Raw genomic sequence first — 7,500 nt, 5'->3', positions numbered from 1 at the left:
GAGGACAGACAGGGATGCGGACCGAAACGTTGATGAGAGATGCAGACAGACACGGACATAGTCACTCAGACAGATCGAAATGTTGAGAGATACAGACGGGTACACAGACCCACAGACAGTAACGTTGACGAGAGACCGTGATTGAAGTTCGAACAGAGACGGACGAATAGAAACGCTGACGAGATAAGGAAAGCGAGAGACAGAAACAGTGACGAGAGAGAAAGTGATACCGGTAGAGACACGACTCGGAGGGACGGACGAACAGACAGGCAGATTGACGGACAGAGAAAGAGGCATCATGGGACATCAGAAGTTTTCTACAAACATTCATACGGATGCCCCCCGGTTTTCCCCAGGTGCTAATGGAACTCTGCTGGGGATGGCTTCCTTCCGACATTTCAATGGTCCTTTGTATGTATAGCTTTTTTTGCTTCCAGGACTGTCGCATGCCAACATTGTCGCCGGCGACATTTTCTAGTGGTTTCCTTCCCAAACGTGTCGCCAACACGAAATGTGTCCTCCTTTGTGACAATTTAAGGAAGGCTGTGACGAAGTTATTTGCCAGAATGAACGACTGAGCAGAATTTCGTTTTTGTACCGATCTGATTTAAACCTTATCACTCTCTTACTTTGATGCATGTTTCCCATTCTCTTTCTCACGTTGTCAGTGTGTGTGAACGACTAAATGGGTTTGTGAGGGTGTGTGTGTCGTGTTTGTGTATGATTGCATAGAATCGCAAAACATTACTTTTTTGAGGAAACGCTATCTCATCGCTCAGTACAGCAAAGTTAGGCAGTTGATGCAAATGGTCAGCGTCACTTACTGATGGCAAATTTGGGAATTTAGGCGACACAGTTCGTTTTGGTGGCTATTTTGGCAAGCGACAATTTTCGGCGGAACAGCATTAGCCATGGTTTTGCAGCATTAGCACTGATAACGAGAGATACATTGAAAAGGGGAGAGAAAAAAAGGGGGGTGGGGGAGACCCGTGTTTTGGGTGTGGTGGAGTGCTTTCCTTCTGCTTCTCGCTGCCCGATTGTCTTTTGTGTTCGTTAGTGAGTGGGATAGGGGTGCTTTGCCCTGCTCTGATGCTGTCATACGAAGGCAGTGAGAAGAAATGATAGAAGGGAAAAAAAGAAAAAGAAAAAAACCAATGTGTGTGATGCAGTGCTCTCTCTCTCTCTGTATCTGTCTCTCCTCTCTCTCTCTCTCTCTCTCTCTCTCTCTCTCTCTCTCTCTCCTTTCATGTCTCTTCTGTCTTTCTTTGTGCGTATGTGTGATTGTATGTTTGTGTGATAGAGATTAACTAAGTACATGCCACGTTTGTCTCGCTCACTTTCTGGCTCCCTTTGTGTGATTGTATACGTGTGTGCGCCTCGCATATACGCATACACACTAACATATGTACGTGCATTCACTCAGATCCCCACGTGAATAAAATGAAAGGTAAAGAAGAGGAGGGGAGGCTAGATTGTAGGTTGGGGTGGATGGATGGTGCAGGAAGAGGGAAGCGGAGACACATACGCGCGGGCGCACACACACACACACAGCACTCACAGAGAGAGAGAGAGAGAGATGGTGTAGCAGTGAACGTGAGAGGAGGCTCAGGCAGGTTTTGCACGCACGTAACCTGGCATAGTCTGGTTTAAACTATTCATGTAATACGTTCGTAACCCCCAGGTGGTGGTGCTGTATCGTGGAACTCCGGTTGGCTAACTGGCTGGCTTCCCCCTTCATTTGATTAGCAGACACCTTGAATTTTTTTTTTTTTCCGCTTCTTTCACCTTAGGAGGCATGCAGCCGCGAGGAAGTTGATGCACTGACGGGTTGCACATATCTGGAGAGATTGATTACAAACAGGCTACCAGGCGTTCTACTGCACTCACACGATACCTTTGTGACCTGCCTTTGATCAGTACCCCTTGATAGATCTGTCTTAGACTGCGCACGGCTGCTGATTAGAGTGCCAGCTATTCCTCGATGAAACAAAAAATGTCAGCGCTCACATCTTGGAACAAACTGCCCTTCTCGGTCCGCCATGTGGATTCCCGTTTCGGTTTAGAAAAACCCATCCTAAAACGCACCCTCCGTTCTTACCATCTTGACTGATTTGCTGAAAGTGTGTGTGTGTTGTATCTTTTGTTGTAAACGCCACGAGTTATCTGTCTGGAGGTGTGATCAATGTTTATTATTATTATTAACCAAGTGGGTGCAGTTCAGCTGTTTACTGTGACGTCTATTCGGAGAGGGGAGAGGGGGGGGGGGACGACGGAGAGTATTTCAACTTTACATTTTCAACTGAGGTCAGTCAGTCTGCACACAGCTATCTGGAGGTGCTAATGGACTTCCACACAGTGACACCCTGTACAATGGTAGCCCATGCTTCTTGACACATTCGGTCTGGTATCTTCCCATACAATGGTCTCTTCTTCTCTTCCTGTCAGCGGTAGTTTGCTGTTGGTTGATTTAGAGGTATTGCACTCGACTCTCTCTGCCTGTCTGTTTTGTCTGTCTCTTTGAGTGAATGTGTGCTTGAGTATGTGTGTTGTGTACGTGCGCACGCCCATAAGCGTCGTTGCAATCGAGTTTGAGTAAGAGGGAAATTGTTCGAGAGAGTGTTATGTACACACTCTTACTGATCTTAGGTGCACGTGCGCGCGAGTTTGCTTTTTCTATTTATCGTGTGTGTGTGAGCGTGCGTGCGCGTGATGAAAGTTTTACGGTCGTGAGTAAAGGATGTGCAACTTGCACACGACAGACATGCCCTTTACCTACTGTGTTGATAGAAATCCTCGGAATCGCTTCCGTGCAATGTAACTTTACTGCGAAAAATAGATAATGAATCTTATTATTACTACTGCTGCTGATGCTGATGATTCCACAACTACTACAACTACTACTACTGTTGCTGCTACTGCTGCTCGTATTATGATCATTACTATTATCAGCATCAAGTATTGTAATTTTTGTAACTTGTATAATTCTTTGTATTTATTATTTGCTTTTATTGTGCATTTGTATTCTGTGTTATCTAATCATTTGTTTATTTATGTATTAATTTGATGGGAGTTTTTGTTTGTTTTGTTTTGGTTTTTTTGGTTTTTTTGTTGTTTTTTGTTGTTGTTTTTTGGGGTTTTTTTTTTACTTTGTCGTTCAAGCATCCGTTTGTTCATTAGATTTATTTTTTGGTATATTCATTTTTCTTGCAGTGTTCCTTGTCTCCTCATGCTGAAAACGCCGTTTGATGGAGGACATCGGTTCCCCTTAAGGAGAGAAGGAAGGAACGAACGAACGAGTCACAGGCTTGTAAAACAGCAGCAATAACAAAACAGCAGCGTACCGAACCCTCTTCACGGCTGCAACACGAACAGTGGGTAGGTCTGTGTTTCGTCTCACTTGTGTCTCGTCTTTTGTCTCTGCTCTTGTAACGGCACGTGTGTATGTGCCAGCTCTGCAGCAGGTTAATATTAGATACGCCAACGCCTGCGTGCACAAACACGAGCTGGCACTTACTGGCAAGCATAAGCGCTCGCGCATACGCATACACACACACACACACACACACACACACACACACACACACACACACGGACTCGTACGCGCTCGCATATGCGCGCACATACATAATTCTGTCTCCCTCTTCCCCCCCCTCTCCCCCCCCCCCTCTCTCGCTCTCTCTCTCCATCGCGCGTACACACATGCACTGACACACACGTGTACGAACACGCATACACACTAATATACGTGCATTCACTCAGATCCCCACGTGAATAAAATGAAAGGTAAAGTAGAGGGGAGGCTAGATTGTAGGTTGGGGTGGATGGATGGTGCAGGAAAAGGGAAGCGGAGACACACCGGCGCTCACACACACGGGCGCGCGCATACACTAACAGACATCAAATGTATGCTGGAATAGAATCGAAAAGGTATTTTGAATTGTGTGTGTGTTTGTGTGCGTTCTTTAGTTCAGCGTCTTTTCACTATCTGTGATATTAGACGAACACCCTTATTCTGTCGGACACGCTCATTCTTTATCCTCGTTCAAATCAGCTCTCAAAACTCACCTTTTCCACAGTTATTAGATTGTGCGTGTGCGTGTGTTTGAAATCAGTAAATGTCAGACTTGTATAAGTTTGTCTTCCACCGTTGTTGTTTCTCTATTTCGACACCACGAAAGGTTAATCTGACATTAACTGGTGACTTAGTTGATTTTCTGTCGTGTTTGTGTCTCTGTAACTGTCTGTGCCTCTGTTGTGTAGCTATGTTTCTCTGTCTCTTGGCCTCTGTTTTTTTTCTCTATTGCAACCCCCATCTCGCTTTCTTGGGCACTGAAACGGAACACCAAAAGTTTTTTGCAAACTGATAGGTATCCATTTTATATAAACTCTGCCATCATTTCTGTTCTCTTTTGGTTAAAGTTGCTGCTGAAGTACTCATTTTTCACCAACTGTAACCATTTGAGAACACAACTGATGGCAGTTCATGTAAAATGGATACCAGAGGTCTCGGTGCCACATATTTCTTGGACACTCTCTTTACCTTTCATATTGCGGATTGCGGGAGAAGGCTTGTTTTGCAGTGCTGGTTGCAGGCTTGCGGAGCCTGTGGCTTATCCATCTCCAGCGTCTTCTCTGCATAGCTCCTGGGACACTCGCATTTTTGGCATACCAAACAGGCGAAAGAAACCCTGTGGGGAACGTGCTTTCTCTTTCATTGGACCTGTAATCTGGAACAAACTCCCTTATTCTGTCCGACACGCTCAGTCTTTGTCCTCGTTCAAATCAGCTCTCAAAGCTCAACTTTTCCACAGTTATTAGATTTTCCGCCGTGTGTGTGTGTCTGCGATTGTTGGTGGGTGGAGAGAGGAATGGAACTGTATCAGTATGATTGCCTGTGTGTGTGTGTGTGTGTGTGTGTGTGTGTGTGTGTGTGTGTGTGTGTGTGACCTGTTTATTTTTGTGATGCGTATAGGCAAATGAATGTTATGAAGTGTATCTGCATCAATGTATGTGTGTAATTGTATTTGTAAACAGTCTGGGCTCTCTGGAGATGGGGCGTCCAAATGTTCATTATTATTATTATTACATCCATGTTAATTTCGGTTTAGTTTACTGGTGGCATCCACGGATGACGGGATTAACTTGGCATTGTATAAATCTATAAAAAAAGTTTTTCAGACAAGAGGTCGTTATGACATCAGCAGCTATCGTTCTGGTGATGTAAGAAGTATCCCCCTTTCTCCATATATGGCTGTTGCCTTAATAATAAGAATAATAATAATACTTATATGGCGCAAACTCCCCATATAAGCTCTAAGCGGCTCACATGAAACAATACATATACAAAGTACATTAAACACACAACAGAACTTGACATAGAGAAAACCAGTCTGTATACACCTAGACCATACTATTGCAGATATATATAATCGCATAAAGGACTTTAAAAGAGCACAATATTCCCTTCATACGTGCATGCATGCACACGCACGCACAGTAAACGCCCCACCCACAAGCACTACACACTGCATGGATATTTCAGTGTGGGGGAGGGGGTGCACAAGAGGGTGGGAGGAGACGAACGACAGTGCTTCGTCACCACATCTTAAGGCCATTTTGAAGAGGTATGTTTTAGGTTTTGTTTTGAAAAGGACAGGTGGTGGGTGAAGATCTAGAAAAGAATTCCGGACAGAAGGTGCATGATACCGAAAAGCCATTTGTCCAGATGTCTTTGAAGATACTTTGAATAATCATCTGAGTTTTTATCTGTCTCTTTCTCCCTCACTCCCTCTCTTCCCCCTTCCTACCTTCCCCTCTCTCTCTGCATTGGAATGTGCGATTACGTTACCAGTGTGCGGAGGGGGAGGGGGAGGTGTGTTTTTTTTTGGGGGGGGGACATACTTGTCTTACGGCGAAAGAAAAAAAAACAAAAAACGACAACAGCAACATCATTATTTTGACAGCTCAGCGAAGATCCATATCGGCTTCTATTCTCGGACTTTCTCGCCATAAAATGCTTTTATTGTTGTTTTTGATGACGACTGGCACTGATGTGCAAGTGCCAGTGGTGGACGAGAATGTGAACATATAACTAGGGGAGCAATCGGGGAGTCTTAAATCAAAAATAGAACCAAACGTATGGCTCGCGCGGGAGACTTTTGTTCTTTGTGTGTGTGTGTGTGTGTGTGTGCTTGACCTGCCTGCTTCCAGCCAAACACAACAGCACAAACTTTTTTTCTTCCTCCTCAACGAATACTGTGAGGAGGAGGAGAATCCGTTTGAGTGAGCCCTTTGGCCTTTGACACCACCATTACCACCAATTACCCCTCCCTCTTTACCATTTTTTTTTCTTTTTCCTCATGTATGTCAGAGATCCTTTGTCTTTTTCTGCTCTGTTTCCCTATACGATAAAGCTAACGCTACTACTACTACTACAAATAATAATGATAGTAATAATAGCGGTGATGATAAACATCACGTGAATATAAACACAAACAAATAAAATTAAAGCAAGTAAGTCACACACACACACACAAAAAAAAAAAAAAAATCCAAACACATCCTTTCCCTCCCTTCTCCATACAGTGCACGCTTTATTTCTGAAACGGTCTGTGAGCTGTACCAGAGATCGATGCGTTATGCAATTCAGCAGTGATGAACTGACCTCGTGGTTGGGTCGGTAAGGTGGTGGTGGTGGACAGTGTCACTTTGTGTGTGTGTGTGTGTGTGTGTCCCTCTACCTCTCTCTCTCCCACTCTCTCAATAATAAGATGAAATACCACTATTCTCTGACAGATAAGTTGGTCATGAAGGTCGCAACTTGCATAACCCAATAGACCCGTCGCGAGCCGCTGAGCTGGCAAATCATAAGCAATCAGTTCTCTCGCTCGTCTTCTCACTCAAGCCTTGACTTCCCCATTCCGACAGTAAGTAGGAGTGTAAAAAGACAAAGCTAAGAGTAAGACAGAGTAAGACTCCGGTTGTTTTATTTTTATTTTTATTTATTTATTTTATGATTTTCAAGCGGTAAATGGAACGGTCATAACCGTTTGACGCCTCAGTGACACTAAACTGAACTGAAAGTTGTGGGGGTTTTCCCCCTTTTCTTTGTGGAAAATAGACGCCTGCAAGTACAGGGAGACATTCTTTTTAACCTTTCAATCCTGTTGTAAAATGAAGGAATCCAGTCCACAAACGGGATCAGAGACTATTAAATCCGAACTGATGGACTGCTTTTCCTGTCTGCTAAGCACGAGGCAAATGGCAAACAGCGGGTTCACACGAACTCAGTCCCCTTTCTCTTTTACATCACTGTCATTCCCATGGCAAAGTCTTCTCAATCTTTTTTGTCTTTCTTTCTTTCTTGCTCGGAGGGATGGTATTTTGTTGGGTTTTTGTTTTTTTCTCTTCTTTCCTTCCTCCCTTCCCCCATCGAAAGAGGACGGGACGTACGGTGCGATGGGCTGACGGCTTTTATGTGTGGGTGTGGTGTGGTGTATG

General features: G+C 44.3%; 1 protein-coding gene across 4 annotated transcripts in view; it reads left to right on the top strand.

Moving 5' to 3' along the window:
* Nucleotides 1-7,500, top strand: part of LOC143279511 (uncharacterized) — a 136,517-nt gene that overhangs the window by 76,872 nt on the left and 52,145 nt on the right. For all 4 annotated transcript variants that reach the window (XM_076583562.1, XM_076583563.1, XM_076583564.1 and 1 more), the window contains one exon: nt 3,211-3,375. The gene's annotated coding sequence lies outside the window, so the exon portion shown is untranslated. The remainder of the gene's footprint in view (nt 1-3,210; nt 3,376-7,500) is intronic.

The sequence above is a fragment of the Babylonia areolata genome, chromosome 2, assembly GCF_041734735.1.
Source record: "Babylonia areolata isolate BAREFJ2019XMU chromosome 2, ASM4173473v1, whole genome shotgun sequence".
Taxonomy (NCBI): domain Eukaryota; kingdom Metazoa; phylum Mollusca; class Gastropoda; order Neogastropoda; family Buccinidae; genus Babylonia; species Babylonia areolata.
The sequence above is the reverse complement of the archived record's forward strand: the minus strand, read 5'-3'. Positions and strand labels throughout refer to the sequence as shown.